A 15,083-nucleotide genomic window follows, 5' to 3' on the forward strand; every position below is an offset into this window, starting at 1 on the left:
CCCCCCGGGTGGGCGGGGCCGGATCGGGTCGCGGCGCTCATTGGCCGCCTGGGGGTAGGGGCGGGGCCTGCGCCCAGGGCTGTTACCCTGCTGGCTCGCCGCGGGCGGGTGGTCACAGTGGGGTGAGGGCGCGACGGTCGGCGCTCGGGTGGCCTGTGCCGCCGGTACGCGTGGGCGGCAGGCGTGGTCCCAGAGTGCCAGTCTCCAGGTGCAAGGGGGCTACGGGTCCTAGTATGTGCTCAGAGGCGTGGGCAAGTGCGGGGACACGCGGGCCGGGGACTCGCGCGGCGGACCGCTCTGGCCACCTGAGCCTGGCGCGTGGGACACCCCGCGTGGGTGTAAGATGAATGAATGCACAATCGCACGCACTTAGCAAACAGTATGTCTGTTTGTGTCAGAGCCACCTGGACCCAGAAGGAGGCATCGAGAGTCAGGGCAGTTCAGAGTTTTGGGGACCGCGCTTTTGAGTTTGAAAGATCGGGTTTATTTTGGGGAACCTGCCCCGGAGGAGGAGGGGTCTTTCTCATTTGTCACCTCACTTAGACCTCCTGCCTCCCCAGCCGTGGGAATTTGGATGAGGCACTCAGGTTCACAGAGGGGAAAATCACTGGCTAGAGGTCACCCGTTTGGCGCGGTCAGAGCTAGGCTTGGCCTCCCTGCTACTCCATGAGCACCGGCCTTTCCGTGAGGGGCACCATTCTTCTCCCAGACTCAGAGTCCAGAGCTGGGTTTCTAGAAGCAACCCCTTCGTGGTTTTCTCCCAGATGGAGAGGTCACAGTCCTGGGGCCCGCCCAGCCACAGCTAGCCCTAGGCATCTGTCTGCCCCAGAGGGCACTGCCCCAAACATCACTGCACACTTGGGTCCCAGACCCAGCTTCTCCACTCCCTTGCCAGGCACTCACTCCGAGTGGCTTTCTGATCTTCTGTGAGCTGAATCTATTTCATCACCTGCAAAGAGGGAGCAGTGGTACCTGCCAGGGACATCCAGGAAACACCGTATGTGTAGGTGCCTAGCACTGGTTCTATTTTTCTCTTACTTTGTTTTCTTTTCCTGTTTTGTTATGTATACAACACATGCACACTTGGCTAAATGCAAAAGATGTTGAATGTTTACCATGTTTTCAATGGTTACTTAAAAAAAAAAAAGTGTGGGGGCACCTGAGTGGCTCAGTGGGTTAAGCCGCTGCCTTCGGCTCAGGTCATGATCTCAGGGTCCTGGGATCGAGTCCCGAATCGGGCTCTCTGCTCAGCGGGGAGCCTGCTTCCCTCTCTCTCTCTGCCTGCCTCTCTGTCTACTGTGATCTCTGTCAAATAAATACATAAATAAAATTAAAAAAAAAAAAAAAGTGTGCCTGGCTGGCTCAGCATGTGACTCTTGGTCTGGGGGTTGTGAGTTCGAGCTCCACCTTCGGTTTTTTGTTTTTTGTTTTAGATTTTATTTATTTATTTGACAGAGACACAGCAAGAGAGGGAACACAAGCAGGGAGAGTGGGAGAGGGAGAAGCAGGCTTCCCGCCAAGCAGGGAGCCTGATGTGGGGCTCCATCCCAGGATGCTGGGATCATGACCTGAGCTGAAGGCAGAAGCTTAATGACTTAGCCACCCAGGCACCCCAGAGGTTACTTTTATTTTTTTTTTTAAGAGTTTTTATTTATTTACTCGACAGACAGAGATCACAAGTAGGCAGAGAGGCAGGCAGAGAGAGAGGAGGGGAAGCGGGTTCCCTGTGGAGCAGAGAGCCCGATGCGGGGCTAGATCCCAGGACCCCGGGACCATGACCTGAGCCAAAGGCAGAGGCCTTAACCCACTGAGCCACCCAGGCGCCCCTAGACGTTACTTTTAAAAGATGCTTTTGGGGGTGCCTAGGTGGCTCAGTCAGTTAAGAATGTGTCTTCTGCTCAGGTCGTGATCCTGGGGTCTTGGGATTGATCCCTACATGGGAGGGGTCCCCTGCTCAGTGGGGAGTCTGCTTCTTCCCCTACCTCTCCCCCCCCCCCCGTTCGTGCACTCTCTCACTCTCTTTCAAATACGTAAAAAAAAATCTTTAAAAATAAAAATAAAAATAGGGACACCTGGGTGGATCAGTTGGTTGAGTCTCCGACTCTTGGTTTCAGCTCAGGTCATAATCTCAGGGATGGTGGGATGGAGCCCCACGTGGGCTCCCTGCTCAGTGGGGAGTCTGCGTGAGATTCTCTCCCTCTGCCACTGTCTCTGTCTTTCTCTCAAACAAATAAATCTTTAAAAAAATAATAAATTTTTAAAAATTAAAGGATGCTTTCAGAGCATTTGGCTGACTCAGTTGGTAAAGTATGCAACTTTTTTTTTTTTTTTAAGATTTTATTTATTTGACAGACAAAGATCACAAGAAGGCAGAGAGGCAGGCAGACAGAGATGGGGAAGCAGGTTCCCCACTGAGCAGAGAGCCCGATGCAGGGCTCGATCCCAGGACCCTGAGATCATGACCTGAGCCAAAAGGCAGAGGATTAACCCACTGAGCCACCCAGGCACCCCAAGTATGCAATGCGTCATCTCAGGGTTGTGAGTTCAAGCCCTACACTGGGTGCTAGAGCCCACTTTATATATACAATAAAAGTAAAAAGTAAATAAACGTTTTCGATAAAAAGTCAGTCTCTCATCTCTCCCAGTCACACACATTCCCTCCCCCAAGGCACCCACACGCCCCGATTCCTCGCACAGCCTGCTGGAGACATTCTCTGACTACAGAGCAGAGAGCAGACATATGGGTCTGCCATTTACATGCAAATAATGGCTAACGGGTTCTGCTTACAGTTTCTCTTACTTTATCTTGGAAAGCCGTACATATTTATACATTAAACAGATTCTCATTCTCTGCCAAACTGCCCCATTTTCCAGTGTGGGGACGCACCCCCATCCCTTCCACAGCTCTGCCGTGCGTGGATGGGCTGTTCCTTTCACCAGACAATAGCCTGGCTCACACATCATTTCGTATGTAAGCAAATGCAGCCAAGGATAAATTCCTAGAAGCGGAATCCCTGGGTCAGAAGATCTGCCTACACAGGATGCAGGTTTCTGGCCACGGTGGTGATTCTGAGGACACAGGACCTCCAGGAGCGTGCTGCCCCCACCTTGTTGTCCCCAGCATGCCCCGTTATCAATCTGTGATCTTTATCTGCATCATCCATGGGAAAATGATTGTTTCTCAGGGTACCCAAGGCTATGTCTTTAGGTAGTTTATCAGGGACATCTTCAGTCTTCATGGTCACTGAGATTTGCCCCCTCTGCCTTGCCATTCTTCAGGCGCGTCCCAACCCCCGGGTCACCTGGAGAGTGAGAAGCGGCTTTGTTGGCTTCTTGGTAGATGGGGGTCTCACTCCCTGTCTCCCCCACCCTGTGGGCTGTTATGGAGACCTGGTTGGTGAGTGGTGGACCACAGAGCTTCTGCCAAGTCTGATGTTTGGGGGTGACGCAGGCTGATCTCTCTCCTACCCTGGAGACCCACACCCTCAAGCGGAGCCAGGGAAGCCCAGGCTGGGCTCTTTTGTCCACTTCAGGATCCAGCCTTGTTTACCTCCAAAACTGGGGAGCTCACCTCCTCCCGAGGCGGCTCTGTCGATTTTCAAACTATTCTAGCTGTGAGCCAGGCCTGCCACCGCCCCCTACCCCACTAAGCTACCAGAGTGGACTTTTGGAGCCTAAACCATAGCTGTTCTCTCCAGAACCTTCTGCCTACTCAGCTCTAAGCCAGGCTTCCTTCTCCTGCCATGAGTTCTAGATCCTACGCTGACGTGGTCATTGTCCCTAGAAAGCCTCCAGTTTGTCACAGGCCTTTCTGGAGTGTGGCTTCTGGAGAAGGGTTGAGCCTCCCTACTGTGCTGTGCTGCACAGAGCAAACACGAACAGACCAAACCCTCCTTTTGTCCGGGCACTAGACCTTTAATGATGCCACCCATAACCCCCTTAGCTTTTTTGGGCCACGCTGCTCTGGTTTCTGGTTCCAAGCAACAGAAACCAGCTCTGACTAATTTAAACAGAAAGGGATTCTTTAGAAGGCTATGGAGTGTGTCACAGATTCTCCGGGAGGACAAGAACCAGGCCCAAAGGGTGTACCCAGCCAAGAACAACGCCTCAAAGCAAATGCCAAAAGTGGCTTTGTCAGGACACCCCTGGTTCTGGCCCTAACCACAGACCCCTTATTTCAGGCCGACACCGGACGCAGGGGTATTGCTGTCACAAGTACCTCTCTGTGGCATCCCCCCGGGCCTGCCCCATCAATGCAGGGCTGAGAGGGGGTTCAGGTGCCGTCACTTCCTTTCCCCTGAGCTTCCCATGGCATCTCGGGGGGGGGGGGGCTTGGCATCCAGCAGTGAGCCCCACTTTGCAGGAAGGCAGAGGCTCTGTGGGGGCTGCAGCTGGCTGGCCTCCAGCTCTGCCTTCTGCCCTGCCATTCTGCCCCCCTCCCCACCTATGGTCCCTGTCGCAGACACATGAGCACTACCCCCCCCCACCTCCCAGCCACCACTGCCTCGGTCTTGGCCATGCACCCTGGGAGCACTGCCGCTGAGCACTGAGACTCCCCGGGAAGACCGTGGCCAACAGAGAGGATTCAGCCAGGGAGGCCAGCCAAGCTGTCAGCGTGTTCCCAGAAACCAGTCTCTAGGGAGGGGTGAGTCAGAGGGCGGGGCCGTGAGGGGAGCCCAGCCCCGGCTCCATCCCCCAGGGTTCAGACCCTTCCTCTGTGGAGGACGGCACAGCGGACCCCTTTGTGGGGCCCTTGTTTCTTTTCTTTTTTTTTTTTAATTAATTTTTTATTTTTTATAAACATATATTTTTATCCCCAGGGGTACAGGTCTGTGAATCACCAGGTTTACACACTTCACAGCACTCACCAAAGCACATACCCTCCCCAGTGTCCATAATCCCACCCCCTTCTCCCAACCTCCCTTCCCCCAGCAACCCTCAGTTTGTTTTGTGAGATTAAGAGTCACTTATGGTTTGTCTCCCTCCCAAATCCATCTTGTTTCATTGATTCTTCTCCTACCCACTTAAGCCCCCATGTTGCATCACCACTTCCTCATATCATGGAGATCATATGATAGTTGTCTTTCTCCGCTTGATTTATTTCGCTAAGCATGATACGCTCTAGTTCCATCCATGTTGTCGCAAATGGCAAGATTTCGTTTCTTTTGATGGCTGCATAGTATTCCATTGTGTATATATACCACATCTTCTTGATCCATTCATCTGTTGATGGACATCTAGGTTCTTTCCATAGTTTGGCTATTGTGGACATTGCTGCTATAAACATTCGGGTGCACGTGCCCCTTTGGATCATTACGTTTGTATCTTTAGGGTAAATACCCAGTAGTGCTATTGCTGGGTCATAGGGCAGTTCTATTTTCAACATTTTGAGGAACCTCCATGCTGTTTTCCAGAGTGGTTGCACCAGCTTGCATTCCCACCAACAGTGTAGGAGGGTTCCCCTTTCTCCGCGTCCTCGCCAGCATCTGTCATTTCCTGACTTGTTGATTTTAGCCATTCTGACTGGTGTGAGGTGATACCTCATTGTGGTTTTGATTTGTATTTCCCTGATGCCCAGTGATATGGAGCACTTTTTCATGTGTCTGTTGGGGCCCTTGTTTCTTATCCTCCTGGTTCACTCGGTCCTTTCCTCAGCCACCTGCTTATGGACTCAGCACTCATTGAGCGCCTGCTGTGTGCAAGGCCCTGGTCCCTGCCCTCGAGGGGTTCACAGTCCAAGGAAAGAAATGGGCATAGAGGGGTGGGTAAGTGCTAGAACCGAGAGATGAATGAGGAGTACCGGGGGTGGGGGGGGTGGGGGGTGGGGATATGTGCTCAGGAGATCTCACAGAGAAAGTGGCATTTGAGCCGGGTCAGGGAGGACGAGGAGGTGTGTCCGCTATGTGGTCGCAGGTGGGAAGGTAATGCTCTCCATGCGGGGAGCAGCCTGAGCCCAGGTGGGGAGGTGCGAGGAAGCCTGGAATGTTCTGGAAACATCCAAGAGGGCAGAGTAGGAAGCGAGGGTCCGGGAGACTGGGAAAGCAGATAGGAAGGGGCTGACGGGCGGCCTCGACTGTGGGGAGAGCTCTGACGGTTTCCGGGGCAGGGTTTGGAGCAGGGGAGTGACGTGGGTGGACGTGGGTGCTGGAAATACACAAGGCTGACGTTCTGAAGTGTTAGCAGGGGGGTCTCCTGCCCACCCTAAACGTACTGTGCCCCCAGCCCACTGGCTCAGTTGAGTGGAGTGTCTCCGCCCACGTAATTTTAGGGACGCACAAAAATGTTTTAATTTCTTTGGAATCAGACGAAAACGTGCATATCATAGTGATTAACACGAGACAAAAGAATCCAGCGTGGGTGGTACTCACCATTATAGCAAAGCAGCGGAAAATACACGGTGCGATCCTGACCCCCGCCAGTCCGAAGTGCCCCGGGCTCAGACAAGCCAAGACGGGGGCAGGTCTTGAGTTCTAATTCACAGCCGGCAGGTCATGTTGGAAGAAGAACGTGTTGGGAGTTACAGGGTCTGGGTCTTCCAGCTTCTGGGGTGCCTTGGAAGGGGCGGCAGGACCAGCTCCCCCTCCAGCTCCCGCAGGAATGGGGCAGGAGCCTTGGACAAGGATGAGCCCCTTGTGTGCTATCCTAGGTGGGGGCTCAGGGGTCATACACACCGTCCTCACTGAAGTTAACAGTACTGGGCTGTGTGTTTGTAAGGTCGTAAGAGAGTAGATCTTAAAAGTGGACATCCCAAGAAAATAATAATTACGTGAGGTTTACACATATATCAGATCATCATATTGTACACCTAACACTAACACAAAGTTCTAAGTCGATCGTATCTCAAGAAAACTGGAACAGGGGCACCTGGGTGGCTCAGTGGATTAAGCCGCTGCCTTCGGCTCAGGTCATGATCTCAGGGTCCTGGGATCAAGTCCCGCATCGGGCTCTCTGCTCAGCAGGGAGCCTGCTTCCCTCTCTCTCTGCCTGCCTCTCCGTCTACTTGTGATTTCTCTCTGTCAAATAAATAAATAAAATCTTAAAAAAAAAAAAAAAAAAAAAAAAAAGAAAACTGGAACAATGGGTGCCTGGGTGGCTCAGGTCATGATCCCAGAGTCCTGGGATGGAGCCCCACATCGGGTTCTCTGTTCAGCAGGGAGCCTGCTTCCCCCACCCCCCATCTCTCTGACTACCTGTGATCTCTCTATGTCAAATAAATAAATAAAATCTTAAAAAAAAAAAAAAGAGGGGCGCCTGGGTGGCTCAGTGGGTTAAAGCCTCTGCCTTCGGCTCAGGTCATAATCCCAAGATACTAGGATCGAGCCCCAAGTGGGGCTCTCTGCTCAGCAGGGAGCCTGCTTCCTCCCTCTGTCTCTGCCTGCCTCTCTGCCTACTTGTTATCTCTGTCTGTCAAATAAATAATTTTTTTTAATTTAAGAATAAATTTTAAAAAATAATTTAAAAAATAGTTAAAGAAAAAAAGAAAACTGGAACAAAATGGATTAAAATGCACCCATACCAGTCTCCTCAAAAATTTAAAAATAGGGGTGCCTGGGTGGCTCAGTCATTAAGCATCTGCCTTTGGCTCAGGTCATGATCTCAGGGTCCTGGGATCGAGCCCCGCATCAGGGTTCCTAATCTGCAGGAAGCCTGCTTCTCCTTCTCCCACTACCCCCTGCTTGTGTTCCCTCTCTCACTGCGTCTCTTTCTGTCAAATAAATAAATAAAATCTTAAAAAAAAAAAAAAGACCCTGTTTCCAGTTCTTTTTTTTTTTTTTTTTTAAGATTTTATCACAAGCAGGCAGAGAGAGAGGAAGAAGCAGGCCCCCTGCGGAGCAAAGAGCCCAATGTGGGGCTCCATCCCAGGACCATCATGACCTGAGCCGAAGGCAGAGGCTTTAAGCCACTGAGCCACCCAGGTGACCCTAAAAACAGGGTCTTTTTTTTTTTTAATATACTTTTTAAAGATTTTATTTACTTATTTAATAGAGAGACAGTGAGAGAGAGCATGAGCGAGGAGAAGGTCAGAGAGCTAAGCCGACTCCCCATGGAACTGGAAGCCCGATGCGGGACTCGATCCCGGGACTCCAGGACCATGACCTGAGCTGGAAGGCAGTCGTCCAACCAACTGAGCCACCCAGGCGTCCCTAAAAACAGGGTCTTGAAAAGATATCTGCACCGCCATGTTCACGGCTGTGTTATTCACAATAGCCAAGATTTAGAAGCAACCTTAATGCCCATCAACGGGCGAATGGACAAAGATAATAGGATATACGCGGACACGTTCACAATCGCGCAATGCAGTATTATCTTGCCCTGCAAAAGACGGGACTCCTGGGGGTGCCTGGCTGGCTGAGTCGGTAGAGCATGTGACTCTTGATCTCAGGATCCTGAGTTCAAGCCCCAAACTGGATGTTAAGTGTTTACTGGAAAAAAAAAAAAAAAAAGAAAGAAAGAAAAGGAGGAAATCCTGTCATGTGCTAGAACATGAATGAAGCCTGAAGCCATCACGCTCCGTGAAATAAACCAGTCGCAACAAGGCAAACACCGCATGCTTGCTTTTACATGGGAGACCTAGTCGTCAGGATCTTAGAATTAGAAAGTAGGATGGTGGTTGCCAGGGGCTGGAGATGGGAGGAGGGGCAGATAACTTGTTGTTTGGTGGGTAGAGAGTTTCAGTTTCACAAGATGAGAAAGTTCTGGAGGTGTGTTGCACAACGGTGTGAATGTACTTCTCACTGCTGAGCCGTTTCCTTAAAAACTCATTTGGATGGGGGCGCCTGGGTGGCTCAGTGGGTTAAGCCTTTGCCTTCAGCTCAGGTCATGATCTCAGGGTCCTGGGATCAAGCCCCGCATCCGGCTCTCTGCTCGGCGGGGAGCCTGCTTCCCCCTCTCTCTCTGCCTGCTTCTCTGCCTACTTGTGATTTCTCTTTCTCTGTCAAATAAATAAATAAATAAATAAAGTATTTTTTAAACATGCAGATATACCCCAATTTCGTGTGTGTATTTTGGTCATAGGAACGTTTGAAAACGATGTTATAACTTAGCTTCTGGAAACCATTTGGGTACCAATCACTGCTGTGACTTGCTGCTGGCCTGGATTTTTCTACAAACATCACGCATTCTTGGGAATCTTGGGAATTTTTCCCAAGTGAGAAAATGTGACCTACAAATTGTTTTCGTGCTCAGGGACATGCTTTAAAACACTAAATGTAACAGTAAGGGACGCTGACATGGTATGACATTTAGAAGAAATTTAAGTAAACTTTTGTTATCTTTTTACATTTGGGGGTTTTCTTTTATTTTTTATTTTTTTATTTTTTGCCCCAACCAGACCGTGTGCATTTGTGCATTTTCCTGAGTTGGAGGCCCCAAGCCCACTGTCGCTTGGAGACAACTGTCGCTGCCCAGGAGAAAGGCCTTTTGGTGACGCCCTACCATCCTCCCCGCTGAGGCTGTGACTGCTGGTGCCTGTCCAGTCCACCAGGAGGTGACAGGCTGGGGGGGGGGGAAAGGGGCGCTAAGGTATTACCATGAAGGCATATCAGAGAAAGTGGTTCAGAGGAAGGAGCAGGGAACTGCGAGGCAGCTCCGCAGTTGTGCTGAAGGAGGTGAGGACAGCCCCCACACAAAGGTTAGAGAGGCCCAGCTGCACCCCCGGAAATTCTGGGCGCAGGACCCTGGACTGAACTCGGGGCCACCGGGAGCCCTAGCAGGCTCTGGGCTGGGTGGCAGCAGTGTGCCGAGAAATCTGGACTCGCCAGCTGTGAGAAGCCCAGAGGGATGGACTAGGAGGCCTTCGCAGGCCAGATGGGGGGCTCTGTCCCCAGCTCCCCCCGTCCTCCCACTGGTCTTAACACGCCACCCACCCCATGTAGAAAGAGAGCACTAACCACAATTTTTAAAACCAAGGCCCAGGGACGCCTGGGTGGCTCAGTTGGTTAAGCGGCTGCTTTCAGCTCAGGTCATGATCCCAGCGTCCTGGGATGGAGTCCCACATCGGGCTCCTTGCTCGGCAGGGAGCCTGCTTCTCCCTCTGCCTCTAGCCTACCACTCTGTCTGCCTGTGCTTGCGCTCTGTATCTCTAACAAATAAATAAAAATCTTTAAAAAAAATAAAATAAAATAAAACCAAGGCCCAGGGGCACCTGGGTGGCTCAGTGGGTTAAGCCTCTGCCTTCGGCTCGGGTCATGATCTCAGGGTTCTGGGATCGAGCCCCGCATCAGGCTCTCTGTTCAGCAGGGAGCCTGCTTCCTCCTCTCTCTCTCTGCCTGCCTCTCTGCCTACTTGTGATTTCTGTCTCTCAAATAAATAAATAAACTCTTAAAAAAAAAAAAAAGTAAAACCAAGGCCCACAGTGAAGAGGGTGGGTCCTGGAGAAACGGCACTGGGTTCAAAACCTGAATCCGCCGCTCCAATAGGATTTGCTGTGTGGTTCTGGGCAAGTAACTCTGTCTCTCTGGGCCTCACTTGCCTAATATATAAAGTGCGTCCCAGAGACTGGCTGTCCCACTCATCAGAGCGGGCTGATGTCACCAAACCTCGGGAGGCACCTTCTAATGCTGAGCACACGAGGGCCATTCTCTGTCATCCCCCATTCCTGACTGAGGAAACCTCAGAGTGAGCCCCGGCTGCGTGAGGGCCGGCCCTTGTCACCCCGGGTCCCCTCCATGGAGCTGCCCCCTCCTTGCACGGCCCCCACCTCCCTGAGGGGACCGAGAAGAGACCTCCCTCAGAGAGAAAGACAGAGAGAACTAGGGGGAGAAAGACAGAAGCAGAGAGAGACCGGAAGTCAGAACGGGGAAAGACAGGAAAAGGGGGAACATCCTGACCCCCGGACTGAGGGAGGGGCAGAGGGAAGGAGAATATTGTCCCTCCCCAATTGTCCCCAGGGACTCCTTGCTGATGGGGGGACAACAGCTTGCAGGCCTCTCTGGGCATCCCCGTGGCCAAGAATGGTCTTGGGCAGAAGTCAAGGTGAGCAGAGGCAGGCACAGGGCCGGTGACAAGTGTCCCTCAGGTGCCCTGTGTGCATGGGGATCCCAATAGCAGCAAAGGGTGGCTGCCAGCAGGGAGCTCAGAGGCCCCTTTCTGTTAACCCCCTCAGCCTCCACCCCTGTGGGTGAAAACTACTTTTCCGCCTCCCCAAAGTGGGAAACTGAGGCATGGCAAGACAACTGAGAAACCAGGAGCTTCCGGTGTTGAAAGCTGCAGGCAGGGAGTGCACAGCCTTGGGTCCGGGAGCAACCAAAAGCACAGCCTTCCTATGGAGGGTAGAGGTGTTCCTGGTGGGCTTCCCGGAAGAGGTGGCCCCACGCTGGCCTTGAAGAAGTGGGGATGGGGCCAGGAAGTGCGGGTGAAGGCGCCAGTCTCAGGTCTCAAGCAGGGACAGCCCAAGGCTGCAGGGAGAGCATGACTACAAGGAGACCCCGGCTCAAAGGGCCCTGACGGGGCCTCTCCGGGCTCCGAAGGGACAAAGATGTCGTGTGAGGCAGGGACTTGGCTTGAGAGCAGCGCGGCGGCAGCCGGAACGTAAACCTGCTGTGGCTTCTGGCGCCACCGCCTCCCTGCTCCAGCTCGGCACAGGCCCAGGCCGGGCTGACAGGAACCAGGAGTCCTGGGGGACCGGACGTGGGGGCAGCTCCCCGGTCTGGGCCCGACTCCTGCGCAGAGAGCTCCCGCACACCCTTCCCGCGCCAACGCCCCTCCCGGCAGCGCTCCCCATCACCCCCTCCTCCACTCCTCTAACTCAGGGGGCCCTGGCCTCGGCTCACTGGGGTCCCCTGCCCTAGCCAACCCCAGAAAGACCCCCACCGACCTCCTATCTTCTGTATGACTTTCCCCCCTTCTCCTGCTGGACCCCACACACTCTTCCCGACACGGGCAGCCGGCCGATGGGTGAGGAGGGCCGGGGGATTGGGGGGTGGGGACCACCTCCTGTCAGGGCAGGGTCTCCGCCTGCTGGCCTCTATGTCTGTGATGCTGATCAGTGCAGACTCCTTGGACGCTTACGAGTAAACACGGACCCTTTCTCAGGCAGTAAAACACACACGTCTTAACTGTACAGCTGGAAGGATTTCTACGCATGCTTACACCTGGGTAACCCTCCCCCAGGCCAAGGTCTAGAACATTCCCAGCCCCGAGCTGGCTTCCTCGTGCCCCGGTCCAGTCCCTGCCCCCCACCATGGACAACCTCTGTCCTGACAGTGAGTCTTGCCTGCTTCTGACCTTTATCTGGATGGAATGTCACAGAATACAGCCTCTGTGCCTGGCTTGCCACGATCTCCTTCTCCCTTGGCCCGTGCAGGGCCCCCTGTGCTGTGCTCAGCCTGGGGCTGTCATGGATAAGACGGCCATGAACGTGAGTCCTTCCCGTGTCTTCTGCGGGACCCTCGAGCTGTCTTCTCTCGGGGAAATACCTTTGAGCAGCATCGTGGGGTTCTAGGGTAGAATCCTGAACAGGTCAACTCTAAAGGCCCCGCCCTGGGCATTGCACACCTGTCCCCACTTCTCCCCAGTGGACCCACCAGATGGCCTCTCCACCTCCCTCCAAGGGCCCTGTAGAGGAAACTTGAGCTATTTCCACCTTGTTGGGCAGAACAGGGCAGCTCTGATCTCGTCCCCACCGTCCTGTGGTCCAAGGGCCCCCCCGCCCCCATCATAGCTGAAGGGCCCACCGGATTGGTCGGCAGACACAGAGCCCTTCCTTACCTCGAACGGGACACAAAAATTTTCCCTGAGCATCTCCTGTGGCACTTCAGGACAGTCTACCTGGGGTCTTTCTACTTGGGGTCTGTCCCTCTGTCCTGGCCACCCTCCCTCGCATAGGACAGGCACTGTGTCTAAGCTATTCCTGCCCCCAGTGCCCAGCACACAGCCTGGGGAGGACGACAAACATCTGGGGACAGAGAGGAAGGTCTGGAGATGAACATTTGCACCTTGGGGACCAAGCCTAAAGATGGAGACTAGAGGTCCAGTCTGCTGCTTTCAATGTCCTGGGTCCTTAACGCAGGCCTGGCATCCCTCCCGGGTCAGAACGCCTTCTTCCCTTCCACCTGCCAACCAAGCCTTAGGCTCACGGCTGGTGAGTTAGGGACCGCCAAAGCTGTGTCAGTCCACCTCCCAGCAACCCTGGTTGGAGCAGGGGAGCCATGGGGAGAGAAGAGGTCTCTGACATTTTTGGAGACTCCCCAGTTGGGGGGGGGGCGTGTCCCCTGGCCAGTGGGAGGGGCCGAGCAGTGGCCCTAGGGACACGGGCAGTCAGGTTCCGTGACCAGAGGTGCCCTCGCCCGCCCCACCCTTGGCCTTCAGCCCAGACCCAGGTTCCTGACTTCCCAGAAGTGCATCTCCTGAGTGGAATTCTGTGCTTTGCTCTCATTAACCTCCTGAACCCTGCAGAAAGTGGTGGAAACGCCCTGCTTCCTCCTCCCACTACGGCAGCTGGGGGTGGGAGCCGGGGGAAGGTAAGGGGACCGTCCAGGCTGCTGTCCAGATCGGAGGCAGGGGTGGGAGGGCTGGGCACCCGGTCTCCCCTCCGAGAGCCCTGTGGCTCAGCTCTGAGACCTTCTCCCCCCAACCCCTGAGCTGGGTTTCCTCCCCTGACGGCCCTCACCATGCATCTATTTCTTCATCTCTAAAATGAGCCTATCACGGCCTTGCCTGAGGATTTGCAGGTTCACATGTGAATTGTTTGGTAGATACTTGGTAGTAGGTGCCGTGCAGGAGTCAGCCGGTCCTCTGACTCACGGTGCCCTCCGTGTGTGGTACCCGATGGGCTGGGCTGGAGGGGCCGGGGGTGGCCGACAAGGCTGTGCAAGTTTCCTGTCTGTTTCCACCACTCCCCATCTGTCTCTCCTGGCCCCTTCACCCCACCAGGGGTGGATGGGGTCCCCCCGCTTTGGGAGCAATCAGGAGATATTCTTGGAGTCCTTGAGATTTAGTCGGGGGACAAACTTGCTGTGGAAGGGGTCACAGGTGGCCACAAGGAAAAGGTCGACATTTAAGCTGGGCTTGAATGACGGGGAGGGTTTGGGCTCCCCGTGAAGGTGATGGGAGGTGGGACTAGCAGCAGGAGAGCAAGGGGAACATCATGTGATGTGTGAGCCCTTGGCCCGTCAAGATGGCACAGGGACCTTGGACGTGACTCTGGGCAGCTCAAACGCTGCCACCCCAGCAAGCAGAGATTTTGGTCCTGTAACAGCACGTCCCCAGGGGGACCCCAGGAGAGCCTGCTTCTTGGCCTGGGACTCACCAGTGCGTCCTGGGACAGTGGAGGAGTCCTTGGCTGGACTGTCCTCCTGGAGAGAGGCCTCCCAATTAGGTGGCTGGGACCTCAGAGAGACCCGTCTCTCAAGTGGGGTTGCATTTTTGTGCCCCAGGATGGAAACACCCGCGAAGAAGCTTAAGTTGGTGGGACCAGATGCAGAAGCAGCCCACGTCCGGACTCCAGGACTCGCGGATCCCTTCCTCTCCAGGGCCTCATCGCCCTTCCCACCTGCCTGGCTTCGGGCACACCCCTCGTGTGAGCCAGCATTCCCAGCAGAGCCCTAGGCCCCACGCTAGGAACGGGGTACAAATGCACACTTGCAGGGAGTGGGGGGCGGAGCCTCCTGATTTCCCATGACTGTCCATTGGGCCACCTGGATTCCTGCTGTAGGGGACAACCGGGGTCTGGATGGGGGCCAGGGCATGGAGATGGGGAGGCTGGAGGCTGCAAAGGGCCCTGGGAGCAGGGCCCGTGGGCGAGGGGCTCCGAGGAGAGGCTCTGAGATCATGACCTGAGCCGAGACCAAGAATCAGACGCCCAACCGACTGAGCCACCCAGGCGCCCCGGAACATCTTATGTTTTTGTAACATGTTCTGGTCAACCACACCTGAGGCCACGCTGATGGGATGACCTTCACGAGAGGCTGGAAGTGGTGAGTTCCATCACCAACGGCCAATGATTTCATCAGTTGCGCCTCCGTGAGGGAAGCCCCCACAAAGACCCTAGCCGATGGGTTCTGGCTTCGGAGAGCTTCTGGGTGGGCGGCCCCGCTGGGAGGGTGGTGCGCCCCGAAACAGCATGCAAACTCCACGCCCCCGCC

Source organism: Mustela nivalis, assembly GCF_964662115.1.
Source record: "Mustela nivalis genome assembly, chromosome: 19".
NCBI lineage: Eukaryota > Metazoa > Chordata > Mammalia > Carnivora > Mustelidae > Mustela > Mustela nivalis.